Below are 16,988 nucleotides of genomic sequence, written 5' to 3' on the forward strand. Positions count from 1 at the left end.
GGCGACATTCAGCCTATCGGAAATGTCCTTGAAGCTTTCATTGCACTGGTTTATTGACTCAAGATTGAGGCACCTACATGGGCACCTTCACAGAAAGCATGTTTGGCTCACAAAGAGGGTTTTCAGACCACTCCTAGTCAGTTAACAAGAACGAGAGAATATCTGGGAAAATTAAGTGCTTAGGAGTTTAGGACTTGGTTTGAAAATTGCTTTGTCAATCAGCATTTTCCACATAATCCCCATACTGGTTTTCTCCAAGTAGGAAGACACTGGAGCCCACCTGTTCTAGACGGAGACGAAATCTGTGCACCACAATGGACTATCTGTCACAGCAAACAGAAATGACACCTGGGGTTTGCTCCTAATTATGGTTTTAAATTCCTTTAGGATCTGTTCACTTTGGGGAAGACCTATTGGCTTTTGTAAACAGACATGATGGTGATTTGTCTCAAACAGAGAAAAAAAAAAAACCTTCCTTTTGAGAAATCTAGAATTTTCATCAATGTAGCATCTGTTCTAATTAAATGGAAGTGTCATTTAGAAGTGGAGTAACGTCATCTTCATCTTTTACGAAGTAAACAACCCAAACAGTACTTTTCATGTTTTATTTTAGTTTCTCTGAAATACCGATGCAGAGACCCTGACAAGCAGTTGAATGAAATAGTCTGTGCTGGCAACTGCTGGGCAGGTTAATAGAGTGTGTTCAGACAGCCTGACAGCCTGGGTTTGTTCCCCAGCCTACCATTCAGTAGCTCTGTGACTTCTGAGTCCTCAGTTTCCCTTATCTGTATCAAAAGTACTTGTTTCATAGCATATTAGGATTGATTGAATAAATGCTATTAGAACTATGTCAGCAAGGAAGCATGCGCTCAATAAATATACTAATTACTTTGGAGACAGCAACATATTCTTAGTAGAGCTCTTCCTGAAGTGAAGGACTTGGTTTTAGAGAGCAATTTCATCAATGGCTTACGATCAGTTGATGGAGTTGGAAGGTAGAGTGCAACGCAGCTTTACTGGGTAAAGCCCAAATTCCACAGTCCTTTGGAAACAGGAAGGAGGGTCCTTAAAGTTCATATAATGGAGTTTTTTTTTTTTTTTTTTTGCAATTCCCAGGCAGGTTCAGACGAGGGAATGGCTATTCATGTAACTGACCCAAGGCGACTCTGACCCAGGAAGTTCACAACGGCCTTCCAGTTGGAGTGGGTCAGAAGGTCATTGTTTTTTTTTGTTGTTGTTGTTTTTTTAGAGAATGGGGAAGATGCTAATGTGGGAACTGGTTAGGAGAGCATCTGGTCATTGCTATTCTTAATTATTGTGGAAGGAGAAAGCAGAACAGTCAAATCGGAAGTGTAGACCAGTTTCTGCATCTGGGAATGCACAGAAATTATCCGGGAGGGTAGAGAAAAAGGCCAGGAAGGAAGATGGAAAGATGGGCAACCAACATCTTAGGTTTTTGTTCAGTCTGTTTTGTTAACATCAGCATCTACCCTTCCCTTTGTCGTCTCATGAGTTATTTTTACAATTTTCTTCTAGGGGACTTGATACAAGTTTGGGGTTGGGATGTGTCTTTGCCAGTGGACCAAAGGACCAATAGCACCAGACACCTCCTCTGTACCCCGTGCTTCATGTTCATCATCTCAATTAATCTTCACAATAACCTCTTAAGGAAGAGGTTGAACTCCTCCAATTTTATAGATAAGGCATCTGAGGCTCAGAGAGGGTAAGCCATTTGCTTAAAGTCGCACAGCTTAGACATGGCAAGTTGAAGTTTAAACACAGATGTACCAGAAGTCAATGCCTAGACACTTTCCTCTACTTATTCCAGGATCTCAGAGGAGGAAAGGGGAACAATTTATGTCAGAGGAACTTATTTGTCCAAAAAGTGTCTAAGGATGTATTTTATTGCATTCATTTTTTTTTTTTTTTTTTTTTTGAGACAGAGTCTCACTCTGTTGCCCGGGCTAGAGTGAGTGCCTGCATCAGCCTAGCTCACAGCAACCTCAAACTCCTGGGCTCAAGCGATCCTCCTGTCTCAGCCTCCCGAGTAGCTGGGACTACAGGCATGTGCCACCATGCCCGGCTAATTTTTTCTGTATATATTTTCTAGTTGGCCAGATCATTTCTTTCTACTTTTAGTAGAGACAGGGTCTCGCTCTTGCTCAGGCTGGTCCCGAACTCCTGACCTCGAGCGATCCACCCGCCTCGGCCTCCCAGAGTGCTAGGATTACAGGCGTGATCCACCTCGCCCAGCCTATTGCATTCATTCTTAAAGCCTGGTTTGAGCTTGGTAGAACTTGGTGTAGAGCTTGGTAGAGCGGAGTGCTGTAATCACAAATAACTGAGTGCTCTCTTCATGATTGGAGAATCATTAGAGTAACTTCAAAACCACCTGCAAATGTAAGGAATGTCGAGATGGAACCTTGAAAATGGTCTGTGGTTACCACTAAGCATAATAAATAAAATGGTGACGTTCATTAGTAGCGAGAAGTGAGAGGATGTCTAAAACACAACTTCTGAGGGTTAGGAAGACCTAGGAAGGCAGTATGACTAGTTCCCTTGGGGGTTAGATAAACCGATTCTTAGCGACAACACAGTCAATTTTATTGAGTTTTCGGATGAGTGTATATGTACAATTTTGAAAAAGGTCAATTGGTTCAACTGCAGAAAGATGCCTGCATCCGCAGATGGACCAATTTCTATTTGGGGCTGAGACAGTTACATAGAAATTGTCATAATTTAGCCCACTCACTACATAGACAGAAGCTGCTGATATCACGTTAGTTCCATTTTCTTCTCTATTTTATTTCGATAAAATAGAAATATTTCTATTTAGTTTCTTCCCTTCCAAAGATGTGTAACTAAAAGATGAAAGGAAGGAAGGAAGGAAAGAAAGAGAGAAAGAGAAAAGAGAGAAAGGAAGGAAGATATTTTCTCTTCTCTACGTTTGTGTTTTATCAACACATCCTCGGCCTGCGATCCCCTGGGAGAGGCATTTCAAGACAGGCAGAATGATGTCCTTCCTGCCACGACATAATTTTCCAGCTGCCAGGGGGAAACTACATATTGTACCCCAAACAGCAACCAAGAAAGAACAGATAATAATCACTCCCTAAGGGCACTTCGCTCCAGCTTCCCTCCCAAAGGGCTGTAGAAACGATCTGGAAGTTACCATTAACTCTGTGTTTTAAAACAGACAAGATGGATTCCTGGCCTCACTGGCTGGAATGGCTGTGCCGCTGTTGGCCGGCGAGGTCCCCGTTTTTATTTAACAGAATGCAGCACAACCGGCCTATACAGGCATGGGAACAGCGAGAGTGCGGCAGATCACATCTGGGCTAAGATTAACCTTAATGGGAAGGGAAGTCTGCAGAGGGGTTCAAATTTCTTTCCTGGTCCTCCTCCCAAGATGTTCTTGTCAAGTGCAAAAATCCTGTGATCTCCACAGCCATGTGTGCGAAAACCACATGTTTCGATGCAACACAACCCTACACAGTTCTTATCTGGAAGCTTATAAGAAACACGTGCAATTTTCTTAGAAGCACCTCGACTGAATGCGAGTGTAGCCCTCCCCAGTACCCAGAACGCTGTGACTTGGCAGTGATGAAACCCCTCAAGGAGCTGCCACGGGAAAACTCAAATTTCCCCCTTTTCTTTTTGTTAAAGAACTGACCTCCTTCAGGGTCTTTGCGAACTGTGTCACCAAGTGGCTCTGCCCCAGGCCTCCCTTAATGAAAAACTTCTCGAAGGACTCAGGTTGAGCTGTTGCAGGCACCGCCAAAGTTCTTTCTCAAGCCTGCCAGTGAGTTCTGCAAAAAAAAAAAAAAAACAAAAAAACCAGAAGTGGTTGGCACTATTTTTTTTAATCAAAATCAAATAGAAAATAATAATTTCCTCAGGATACACATCCTCTCAGAAAAGAAAAAAAAAAAAAAATTCTCGTTTTGACAGCAAAAGGAAATGCCGAAACGGAGTCAGTCGAGAGCTTTCTTTGTTTTTCACATTATCTGCTTTCCTCCGACCGAGGAGGTGGCGTAGAGCCTCAGGCTTGAAAGGGGTCTCTCGAGGTTGTCCGGTTGTCTCCCCGCAGCTTTGATTCCAGCAGATAAGAATCCGTCTAATTTCTAAACCTGCCAAGAATGGAGATTGCCCAAACTCCCTTGGCGCCTCATTCCAGTGTTTAACAGCCCCGACTGTCAGGAAATGCTTCTCGGTGCCTCACTTGAGCCCCTGGTGTTGCAATTTGCGCCCAGCCTTCTGCTGACAAGTCCTGGGGGAGGCGAGGTCCATCTCCCCACCATCGCCTGTGCGTCCGGGTCCTTCACAAACTCGAAGACTCGGAGTCAATCACTCCTCACTCTTCCCTCTTCCAGAGTGAAAACAACCATTTTCTTTGTTTAACTTCTCCTTTCGGGTCCTAAGTCTAACTGGTTTTTAGCTTGCCACTGTCTGTCTACCTTTTCACGTCTGAAGTTCAGAGCATAAAAGTTTTAATGGGAAGATCATCATGGGGTCCCGACCCCCCGCCCTGCCACCCCGCAGGCTGCAATTTTCAGATGTATATTTCAGGGCCAGAAATAGCTCAGTTAACTCAGGGTCATAAGGAAATTTTTGGACTGGCTCCTAAAAATAGTATGGGGAAATAGTTCTCCGTTTTGTGTACCTCTGGGAAATTAACTAAAAATTCCCCCATAGAATGTGTTAAAAACAAGAGGCTTGAATCATCTATTTTCAGGTGTACAATATGGCTGGATTTTTAAAGGTGAAAAATAGTTATGCAGGAATTAGTATCAAATAAAAAAAACTCACCCATAGCTTCATCTCTTGTACTGGCAATATGAATATTGAGAGACATAGTTTATTACCCTGAAATATTACAATTCTGCACGTAAATGGGTCCCCTACATGGATGGGTGAGTCAAATCAAACCGAAGGAAGGAAACAACACAGTTGTTGAAGAATCTTGCAAAGTTCAATGTTATTTTCCATGGAGCTGCTCATGCTGGTCGTTGGTCACTAGTGACAAGCCCAACGGTCATCAGGTACATAGTTATTTTGGGGCCACACTGGGCACTTCACCCAGTTATGAAATATATCCAGTGTTCCTCACTCACTGCTTCATAGTCTATGAAATTTTATTCTGCATGTGCAAAACAACTGCTTGGCATTAACTTTTCATATATGAAATATAAATTACTGGCATGCTGGAGGGACACTTTAGGTAAAATGTCAATTTGGCTCTTGGTTGGACACTGCTAAACTCTAGAAATACACCAGTGACGCCATTCCAGATTTTTCAAGCATCTTAAATAAAGGAAATTCCAGCTCACCATGTGAAATCCTTTTGTAGAGAAAAGGAAACGGCCCACGCTGGTGACTTATTCTGATAAACAACTTGTAAATTCAGGAAAAAAAAAAAAAAAAGAGAGAGAGAGAGAGAGAGAGGGTTCATGGTTGTAAAGAGAAGTGGTGATTGAATCCTAAGTCAGAGTGCACTCAAAATATTCTTTTTGGAGGCTTAACACATATATGACAGCGTAATAGGCTGTTGGGTACCTGTGTCATTGTTTTAAAAAAATAAATAGTTACATTTTTAGAGCATTTGCTTCTGTGGACTAGAAAACCTAAGATGTTATCTAATTAATTTTTATAAATGAGGTCTGGTTGGGCAGAGGGTTAGTTGGACAGGTTATTGCCACTTACAAATGGATAAAAGTGAAAGGAATTTTAGAGTCTTCTCTAAGGTCACAAATGACTCGGTGGTGGGATGATTAATGCACAGCCACGTGGGAGTAGGGGGACTAACCTCCTATTTCTCTTCTGCAACACATTACCCGGGAGCCCTCCATGGACCAAAGGCTTGTGAGGGTTTCCTGATGTCTTTTGTTTCCTACTACTAGGTGGTGATGTTATTCATCCAAGAAATTAAAATCATAGACTATAAGGACTGACTCCATCTTGGAAATAGTCTAATCCAGCTTTCTTCTTTCCATAGATCAGGCAACTTGGGCCTTTGCAAGGTTATCCACAGTCAGGTACACCTGCCTCAGGGCAAATCAGAGACCACAGCACAAGTCTTCTGGCTCTTCCACGACACCAGCCGAAAGCACCAGCGAACACTCATTTATGGTGTAATAAAAACCAAATTCAAGGCCGGGCGCGGTGGCTCACGCCTGTAATCCTAGCACTCTGGGAGGCCGAGGCGGGTGGATCGCTCGAGGTCAGGAGTTCGAGACCAGCCTGAGCAAGAGTGAGACCTCGTCTCTACTAAAAATAGAAAGAAATTATATGGACAACTAATATATATATACAAAAAATTAGCCGGGCATAGTGGTGCATGCCTGTAGTCCCAGCTACTCGGGAGGCTGAGGCAGTAGGATCGCTTAAGCCCAGGAGTTTGAGGTTGCTGTGAGCTAGAATGATGCCACAGCACTCACTCTAGCCCGGGCAACAGAGTGAGACTCTGTCTCAAAAAAAAAAAAAAAAAAACCAAATTCAAAGTCCATTTAGGCAAGAATGACTCTTTCTGCTCATATTCTACACTTCTGGTGCCTATCTGGGGGGCGGGGAGCTTACTGCGAAAAGCATTCATAGACCACATGTAAGTTTCCATGTGTTTTTCCTGGTAAATCAAAAGTAATTTTTATGTTACATTTAGGGACAGATTTTATCTACGAGCATGAGACATTATAATAAACCCCCCTCCTCCAACAAAGGCATTCCATTCTGTATGTCTTGAGCAACTGCTTGCAGAGAACACGCACCATGTGAAAAAGTAATTACTGCCTTGCCTAAGGAATGAAGCTGATTCTATCAGCATGTTCAGGCTTTTGCAGATAAGAAGTGAGCAAAGCCACAGCTTACTAAGAACACTGCAGTTTTTTTTTTTTACCTTTTGAAAATTCATTCTTACCTAATGATTAGGTATGGAAAGAAAGTGAGTTAAGTACTGTTTGACAGTTTGCTCAATAGAAGCTCTGTAATATCACCTCTCCCAGTCTTCTTTGATATAGAACCAGCCATCTGTATCGACGACTTCTTTCCTTCTTTAATAAGTTGTAAATTGAGCAACATAATTCTTCCCATGTCTGAGACTCGCCAGCCAAAATACTGTGTTCAGAAATTGGCTGGCTGTGTGTTCTAACGTGTCTGTCATCACTTTCTTTCATTACGGTCCTGTGGTTGGTTTTTGTAGACTTTAAGGACCTGTTCACTAGTGGTTCACTTAATTTGGGTATACGCTGCATATTATTCTGTGCTTATGTTAGACCAAAATGCCACATCCCACAACTGTATCCAGATGATGACTAAGCCTGGAGAGTAGCCAGTCTGGGGCTTGGCTAAGGTTCCTTGTATGAGACTTCTCTGTTCACAACTGATAAGCTTGATCAAATCTTTGGACTTTTGTCTGTTGTGCTGTTATTTCATAGAAATGACCCATTTTTGAGTCTTACAGTTCTCCTTTTACTTACAAATATATCTGAAATGAATAGTTACTAGGAGATAAAGTCTAGTGAAAGAAAGTCCTTTCCTTTACATTATCTTCCTTTAGAACTCTTCAGAAATGGAACCGACAATCTTTTAAAGAGAGGACTCTTTCCACTAACTCTTTGTAGTGGAAATATTTATGAAGAAAATGTTAATTGAAAGATTGGAATCGGTACTTTCTAAAACTCCTGCAAAAGCTAAGATTCGTTGAAACGATTCTAAGACACTTGGTTTAACGTAGGGGAACCAAAGGAAGCTTAATAAATATAAACGGAAAGTTTTTGTTTTGTTAACACTGTTATTAATTTTACTTGAAAGAGTAAAAATAGTCTTTTTTTGGTGTTTGTTGAGTGAGTCCTATGGGATAAGGGTTTTGTTTTGGAACAAGAGAAGGACGGTTGAGTTTGTTTGGTGTGTGGGAAATTATTTTGTTGTAAAGTGTGACGGATGCTGCAAATTCTTGTGCAGCAGCAGCCTGAGACTCGTTTGCTGTTTCGGTAGGGAAGTAGGGGCCGCTGTATAATCTAAGGCAAAGGTAAGATGTGCCAGATATACACATCTCCCTGTACATTTATGAGAAATATTTTTTTTTTTCTAAAAACCAGCAAAAACAGCTAATCGTTGCATCTCCTGGTTGAGGTGGTAAACAACCCGGTGTCGACTGGTAGAGCATATCTGTGGGCTTATAATTCAAGTCAACCGTGCAGGAAGGAGGAAAATAAAGGAAATGCAGTTTCATTTCCCATTAACTCCTCTGACCTGAATTCAAGTAGGAACCGAGGAGAACATCTGTAAAAATAACAGCATGCAAACTTTACAAGGACAGGGCTGTGCCCATTTGGCCAGCAGTTTGAGATCTGAACACTTTCTGGTTATTGTACAATAGGAGTAAAAAAATCCTCAGAGATGAATTACAGTTCTAGAATTTTCGATAATCTATGCCTTTGACAATATAAAAAGAACAACATCCATGCTACACTGTGCCACGTGAGCAATGTGTTGTTTACCTGCCTGAACACCAAAGACACTGGCAACTTGATGGAAAGAAAAAAAATGCAAATATTCATTCTCGGAGAATCATTATTTCATCAACTTGATCAGTGTCAGCTGCCTTCAGTACAAAAACAGGACAATGTTGAATATATCAGAGACTCAAAATATTACCACTGAGATTTAGCCTTCATAAATGGGGTGAGTAATAAAGCGATTTCAAGGGACCATACAGTAATCTTGAATTCTGTGATTCACATAAATGTGATTATTAACACCAAGTAACCAAAATGGTTTCTATGTGTACATTGCACAGAAAGGGTGGAGAACGCTGCTTAGATACCAGAGAAAACTCGAAATGTCATTGCTTTTCTGTGTTTGTGTCGTGATGCCGTGTTGCTGCGGGCAAGTCCCTCAAAGTTAGTGTTAGTCTTGATCATCTGCATTCTCGGATGAGGCTTGTAAGACAGTCACATGAGGTCAGAGATGTGAATTACCAAGGATGCTGGCACTTGAAACGCTTCTGTGTGGCACTGCAGGCGTAGCCGCCGCTTGCTGTCCTGTGCCCCCCGGCTCTCCCCACCCCGGCCGCCACAGAATGCCCCACGCCCACTGAGCCGTGGCCGCCCCTCCAGTGAGCAAGCCTATCAAATGCAAACATCCGGAGGGTTCCGATTCTCAAGTGTCTTGCAGAAAATAGAGCCAAGGAGCTCCATCTGGCACTCCATTTGCTAAATGTCCCATGGATGTCAAATACCAGGAAATGTGGCTGTTTAAAATCCCGGGGAATAAGATTTCCACTCAGCAGCTTTGTAATGGAGACACACAGCACACTCTGCGACGCAAAAGCCCTCGCTGAGCGGTCCGGTCACAGAGCCTCGCAAACAAACTCTCCGGGCCTCGGCTGGGAAGTACGGTAGAGAGGAGAGTGGACTGTTCAGCTTCCGTGGCTTTTTAATATGCCGGGTGCCGATAGAGGGCAGTGTTGCATATCTGCAAAAGCCACACTCCACGGTCTCACAAGACCACCAAAGCACTTAACATTTCTTCCACACTCCTACACCAGTTTAATACCGGACAGGAGCAATTAAAGCAGCTATGCCACAAAACCTATGGCTTCTGGTCAAAGCTCACCATTGCTTCATCACTACTTTGATATTTGCAGAGGGCTCCACGGCCATTTTTAGTCTTGGTTCCTCTCTGGCACTTTTCTGCAGAAAACCAAATTAATCAGCTTTACTTTTGATGAGACTGAGATCCAGAGAGGTTAACTGGATGGCTTGAGGTCATTCAGTCCGGAACCAGACAGAGCTAGAATAAAAACTTAGGGTTCCCACATTCTGTATGGGGGAGTTTTCCAAATGGCGCCGTGCTGCCTTTGAATGAAAAACCCCAACAGCCTTCGTTGGCTCTTGACTCCTTAGGGATGGCTGTCTGGCTTGGCAGTTGACTGGGACTTCCCAGACAGGGCTCCTGAACCCACCACCCGTTAACTGCTGTTTATCCCAGTGAAAGCTGATAACAGATAACAAAACCAGCTAATGAGGCCCATTCTGCCGCCCAAGGAAGGAGTTAGGGAGGGGTGGGAAGCAGACATAAAATCAGGCAAGAAAGTGAAACTGATTTAAGCAAGCGCTTTGGGGTATCAGTGTTTCAGCCCTCCATGTTCCCTCTCCACTACTAGTTAACTGAGAACAGATTGGGAGCTGTCAGACCCCTCTCCCCCGCACTCTACCACCACTGACCCCTGACTCTGGCAGAATCTCATTTTGCATCCCACATTCTAAAGGCATTGAATCATTTTTTGGGCTAAGCCCATACTGGCTTTGGTGTTACCTACATGCAGAGCCTTTGCTGCCTCATTTCAGGACTGGTGACACGTTCTGTTATGTAACATTCTGGCAGTCAAGGAAGACTCAAACCCTCCCTGTTATGGATGAAGTGTCATCTCCAAAGTGGAGACTATTTCTTGCAAAATGGTTTTTGATAAATCAATAAATGAAACCAACCGACAACAGCCCCGGAACAATGCGGTATCCTTTGTTGCCAATTTATTTCTAAAACACCATTAGGTAAAAGAAGGTTTTGTGGCTTAAGTAAGGTGCATTTGTACATTTGGGGACTGACAAATTAACACGACAAAGATTTGCGGTCCGGCCTTGATAGTAAATGTGCACTTGTCACTTGTTGTAATGTGGTCTGGCAGACCATGAGGGTCATGGCCAGGTATATGGCACCTTGAGCAGCTAAAGTATCTGGTTTGGGGCTTTGAAAAATTTATATCTTTGGTAACATCTCTCTGTCTGGCACCTCACCGAATATAGAAAACTCAGAAAAGTCTGTTGGCCCCCTGGTTGGCAAGTGTTACTTTCGCTCTTAGTAAGCCCTGTGCCAGTCTTGGGGCAGTCGGAAAGGGTGGAGGAAAGCACTGTGCTTTGATGGCTCTGGCCTGGTCTCAGTTGACACACCCAAGTCTGAAGGGTTTGTGCCCACATCCTCTCTTCTGCAGCTGGGTGGCTGGTGGCAGTCACCTTTGCAAGAACTGGAGGGTACAGTGCTGGTGGCCGCTTGCGCCAGTTAGGACGCAGCTGGATCTTGATATAAATGGGCCAAAGGTTTATTGTTCTTCGATACATCTTAAATTAGCCTGGGAGATTCAGAGACCACCATAAAACCATCTGGCCCAAAGTTTGTGCTAGTGTCTCTGATCCAAAATGGCACCTTGGTCTCCAGCTGCCTTGGATTGTAGATGACTGTTTCATCTCCAGTCATCACCAAATATCAGACACAAAAGAAATCCTAAAGATAATGTAGTCTAACCTCTCTCACTTTGCACTCAAGGACACTGAGGCTCAGAGAAGTGTAGAGACTGGTCGCCATGTTGGTTCTAGAGTCGGAAGGGCTCACAGTTGGCTCCTGTAGGTACCGTTCAACAGAACCTCTCTGAGTCTTGGGTTATTTGTAACTTTTTGAGTTCTTGGGCAAATGACAGGAATGAACACACATATGTTAGTGTGCCTCAGGATTGCCTGGAGTACTGGTTACACGTGCAAACTTTGGACCCTACCCCCAACCCCACCAGAGATTTGGATTCGGGTTTTCAGGCTCATTCTTTGTAGAATACCATGGAGAAAAAATGGAAGTCTTTGCTATCTCATAGTGGCACAGTGTCCAGTTGTTGCTCTATGAACCCTGTTTGTCCTCTGGTTTCAGCTCAGTCATCAGTAGGGTGCTTCTGAGAATGTAGCTTAACTTTACTAGGTAGGAATAACTGTAAGCCTTATTCACCTTCTACGCCACATCCATCACTCCCCATCACTGACACTTCTCTTCTCTCTTGCTTCTATTCAGGACGTATAAACGTTGTGTTCAGCTATTTGCCTTATTGTACCCACCAGAGGTTCTGATATGGAAAATGAATGTGAGTCCACACATAATTTATAGAGCACAGGCCAGGATGCCTTAACTTGCTGTGTTCTACTGCTACCATACAGCTGGACCAAGCTGGAACTTTCATTCAAGTGGCTGGTCCAAGAAGATGTCACATGGTATACATAATATCCCAGTGCATCTTTAGGGTCTAAGACTTACGTTATTCACTCAATAGAACACACCTGTAATCGACATTTGAGTATAAATGCATGCAAATGTTTTAGCCCAACGCGATGGCACCCAAATGCTATTATTTCTGATTCTGACCACAACAGATTTTCTACTATTTTTCTTGAACCAGAAAAATAAAAGTCAATGGCAGTGGTGAGAAGAAAATTCACTGTGCAGTTTTCTGTTGTACCTACATTGTATTTATTTTAAGATTACATACTTCAAAATATTTCAACTTTGCCCAAACACTATATAAAGACCCAGCTTTTTTTTTTTTTTTTTTTTTTTTTAAGTTTTGATATTGTTTACTGAAAAGGCAAAATTGAAATCGAGGAACATTCAAGAGAAAATAATTTGCTATTCAAACACATCAGCTGATTTTATTCCCTTCAATTTTCTTTGTGTTCTTGTCCATATACTTGCAATTCGAGGAGGATTGTTTTCTAGCTCAGCTGAGCCATTAATAAGTGTGATCCTGAGAAAGGAGCTTAACTTTAATAAATAGGAATCAATGTTTGCATCATTCATGTCACTGGGTAGTTACGGGAAATCCAGGGACCATACAGGTGAAAATGCTTTGCATACCACAAAGTGCCTTAAATGCCAAGAGGACTGTTATTTGATCCTAAGGCTCTCATTTCATGGCCATGTCCTCAGTCTCCCCAAAAGCTGTGGGCATCTGTCTTTAGAGGGTGATGAATACAAAGTAAGAGGAAGAAAGAAAAAAGGATCTGCAAAGATTTCAGAGTTTTTGACACCAAGAAGAAAAAGCTGAAAAGCTACTTACTCAGTATCTGCAAGTGTGTGGAGGCCTATGTATGATACAGCGAGAGTGGGACCCAGCTGTTACCCATCTCTCCAGATGTGCATAAGGACATTATGGGCTTCAGTTGAACAGGGAATCTAAGTTTTGTGAAGATCAACTTCCTGACTGTGGGGAGTATTACCAGCTAGAAGGGAAGGGCTAGTATAGCATAGGCTCTCCTGCCTCGAGTCCAGAAGAGTGTCTCATTTGTCTGTTGTTATGTAAAAACCACCTCAAAACTTCATGGTGTAAAACAAGCACTGTTTTCTTCTGTTCCTGGATTCTGTGGGTCCGGAGTTCAGGCAGGACCCAGGAGGAATGGTTTGGCGGCTCCACAATGACCCAGGGGGCTCAGTTGGGAAGACTCTGAAAAGGGCAGGCATAACTTACGCAACGGGGCCGGAATTATCTGTAGGTTTCTTCACACACGTGGGACGTGGCTGGGGTCATGTTGGACATCTCTCATTGGCAGTCGGAGACCTCATTGTACATTGCTTCTCTGGCACGGTGGCGCGGGGTGGCTGGGTATCTTACATGGTGGCACAGGGCTCCAAGAGCAACTGTGAAAGCTTCACGGCCTTTGTCCTAAAAACATACATATTTTAAAAAATTATGACTATTTTTGTTTTATCTTACTTTTAATAGCTTTATCGAGGTATCATTGATACACAAAGAACTTCACATATTTAATACAGTTCAATGAGTTTGAATATGCCAATAGCTGTGATACTGTTTACCACCATCATATAATAGACATGTCCAACACTTCCCCAAATTTCTTTGTGTCCCCCACATTTTTGTGGTAAGAACACTTAATAGGAGATCTGCCCTCTTGACCAATTTTGAAAAGCACAATACCATACTGTTAGCTGTAGACAGCAACTGGTGCAGCACATCTCTAGAATGTATTCATCTAGCGTAACCGAAACTTTATACTCATTGAATAACTCCCCATTTCCGCCACCTCCTAACCCCTGGCAACCACCATTGTATTCTCTGCTTCTATGGGTTTGACTATGTTAGACACCTCAGTACATGGAAGCAGGCATTATTTGTTCTTCTGTGATTGGCTTATTTCACTCAACAGACTCATACTCTCCCCTGAGTTCAACCATGTTGTTGCAAATGGCAGAATTTTCTTCTTTTCAAAGACTGAATAATATTCCATTGTATGTATATACCATATTTCCTTTATCCATTCCTCTGTCAGTGGACCCTTGGGTTGTTTCCATATCTAGTGTGCATATGCTACAATGAACATAGGAGTGCAGATATCCCTTCTAGATTCTAATTTCAATTATTTTGGATATATACCCAGAAGCGGGATTGCTAGGTCATATGGTAGTTTTGTCTTTGATTTTTCTGAGGAAGCTGTATGTCGGTTTTCACAGTGGCAGCACCATTTTATTCCTACCACCAGTGTACCTGGGCCCCAATTTCTCCATATACAAATGGCTGGCAGGTGTATGAAAAGATGCTCAGCATCATTAATTATTAGGGACATGCAAATCAAAACTACCAAGCGCTGTCATCTCATACCCATTAGGATGTGAAGCTGTCAGCAAAAAACAAAAGATAACAAGTGTTGGCTGCGTGGGCTTTTACCACTTTGCTTTGGAACAAGCTATGGCCACTTCTTCTCCACTAAGACGGTAGAGGCAGTCACAAAACTGTCCAGATTCAAGAGGATGGGTGCAGAGTTTCCCTTTCTATGGAAGTCTAAGAATTTGCAGCCATGTTTGAAAACCACCACAAGGAACTGTCACCCACCCATTCATTGATTCAGCTCACCAGCATTTATTAAGCACAGATACCAGGCTCTCTACTGGGAAAACTAAGGAGAACTGAGCATGTCTCTGCCTGCCTTGAGGAGTTCAAGGTCTGGTGTGGAGGAGCAGGTAGCCTAGAGTCAAGGTGATGTACATGGAGAGGACCTCTATGAAGCCCATTCAGCTTTTTGGCCCCTGAGGCCCTCCTCTCTGGGACCGAACCCTCTAGGAAAAAAATTCGTAGTCCTTTAGAATCCAATTAAGCCGGCTAGCAACAAGTAGTTTTCAATTTGTTTTTATTTCTACCCCTTGGCTTGTGCTTTCTGGATTGTGGGCACTGGAATTCTTAATCGTTGGCAGCGAGTCCTGCTCTAAATGTAAACAGATGGAGAAAGTGCCAGCGTGGCCGAGCGTAATACATTCTAATGCAGGAACATGCTGACACTGGTTGGGCAGATGCAGCCGCATTAGACAACTGTGTTTGCTCAACCCTTTCCAGGAGGGCCCAGAAGTGTCACATCAGGGAGATGCACGGCGAATGCGTCTCCCAGGGTGCATCCGGGAGAGGTCGGGCGGCACCATCTCAGTCCAACGGGCATTGGAGCAGCAGCCTGCGTGTTCATGAGCTTTCAGGGGAATGCACCAGCCTGGCCGTAGTGACTTTTAATCATTTCTTTTATGTTCTCCAGCTATGGGATTTTTTTTGCAGAGCAGACAATACAATTAAGCAACCTCAAACCGACCTCCTGCAGCTACCACCTAAAATAACTTCTCGACTGAAACAGAGCCCATGGCCAGGTTGACCACATTTGGCTCAGAACCAGCCTTCTGTTTGTTCTGCCTCTCCCGTCCTGCCTCCCTTGGCACAGCGACGGGCTGAGTCCAGTCGACAGTCCAGCCCAGTAGCGGGGTTTTCTTGCCTTTGCTTTTCTTGGGTAGGGTCATTACTGCCCCGGGAGGGATGCCCAGAGAATCACTTACCCAAACATAGCTCCCCTTGTGGCCTGGACAGCAACATCTACCCATCAATTGCCATTTTGATAGTCTTGTAGCACTATCTCTAGAAGGTTCCATAAAACTCAAATATTCTCTGGTTAAGTGTATTAACTCATGAATAATAGGGACCGTAATAATCAACATTTATTAGGCAATTAGCACGCGTCAGACACTCTGCTGCTCTCTTTTCTTGCAATATCTTATAAAATCTCTACGGGTGACAATGTTATGAGGCAGTCTCACTAGGATTATCCTCATTTCACGGATAAGGAAACCGAGGCTGCTGGAGGTTAAATAGCTTTCCCCAGGTACCCAGCAGGGAAGCGTCAGAACAGGATTGGAACCCAAATCTGTCTCACTCCAAAACTCTTGTTTTGAAACACTGTGCAGTTACACGGTTGGCAGAGTGCAGGACTCTGGGCGTTTGGGATACCTGATAACTGTGCTTCGCTGGCAGGGTCTGGAGGGGAGAGAACGAGATCTCTGTTAGGGAGAGGACTCAGGACACTGAAAAGATGCAAAAATAGGATGTCAGGGGTACTAAACATAAATCTGTACATTCAGGATTTGTTGGACACCTAACATGTACAGAGAATTTTACTAGGGGCTGGCAATATGGGGTCACCCCCTTTGCTGGCTTTGGGCTAACGACAAGAAGCATAGAAGGGGTTCCCACTGGCAGGCAGCAGTCACCCCATATGAAGGTCTCCTTGTTTCCTGGCTTTCTGCCCACTGCACTTTCCTGCCACCTGCCAGAGACATATCCCTGCCATTGAAGGCTGGGATTGATATTACTTTGTCAAATAAAACTAATGAGAATTATACCAACAATGATAGCTCATATTTACTTAGCACTTACTAAGTGCCGGGCACTGTTTGAAGCTCTTTATATATGTTATATTTAACCTTGCTAATAACTCGGATGACAGCTGTCATTACTGCCCTCCTCACATGGCCCAGAGACTGTCAATGGCGAGTGTGGGGACTCGCAGAGCTCTGTGTCTTTCCTTTGCTCAGTTGCGATCATTCAGTCTCACATCATCCCAGGCACTGTTTGCTGCCCCTGCCGCAGTGAGTGAGTCTGGAGGAATTACTGATGCCAGGAGGTCAGGAATGTGTATAGGGACCAGCAAGGAAGAGCAGGAGTCGCTTGCGAAAGGCAAGAGGAAAACCTCTAGTCAACCTCAGGAACAGCAATGGGGTGCTTTTCCCTCTGGAAAAATCTACCTACTGGGCGTGAGCCAGTCAAGCTGCCTAGAGGTCAGGGTCCTTTTGGGATCTGCATTGGCCCTCCCAGCCCAGCCTCACTCCCGATTGCGCGGAATTGGAGGAGCCAA

Source organism: Eulemur rufifrons, chromosome 25, assembly GCF_041146395.1.
Source record: "Eulemur rufifrons isolate Redbay chromosome 25, OSU_ERuf_1, whole genome shotgun sequence".
Taxonomy (NCBI): Eukaryota; Metazoa; Chordata; class Mammalia; order Primates; family Lemuridae; genus Eulemur; species Eulemur rufifrons.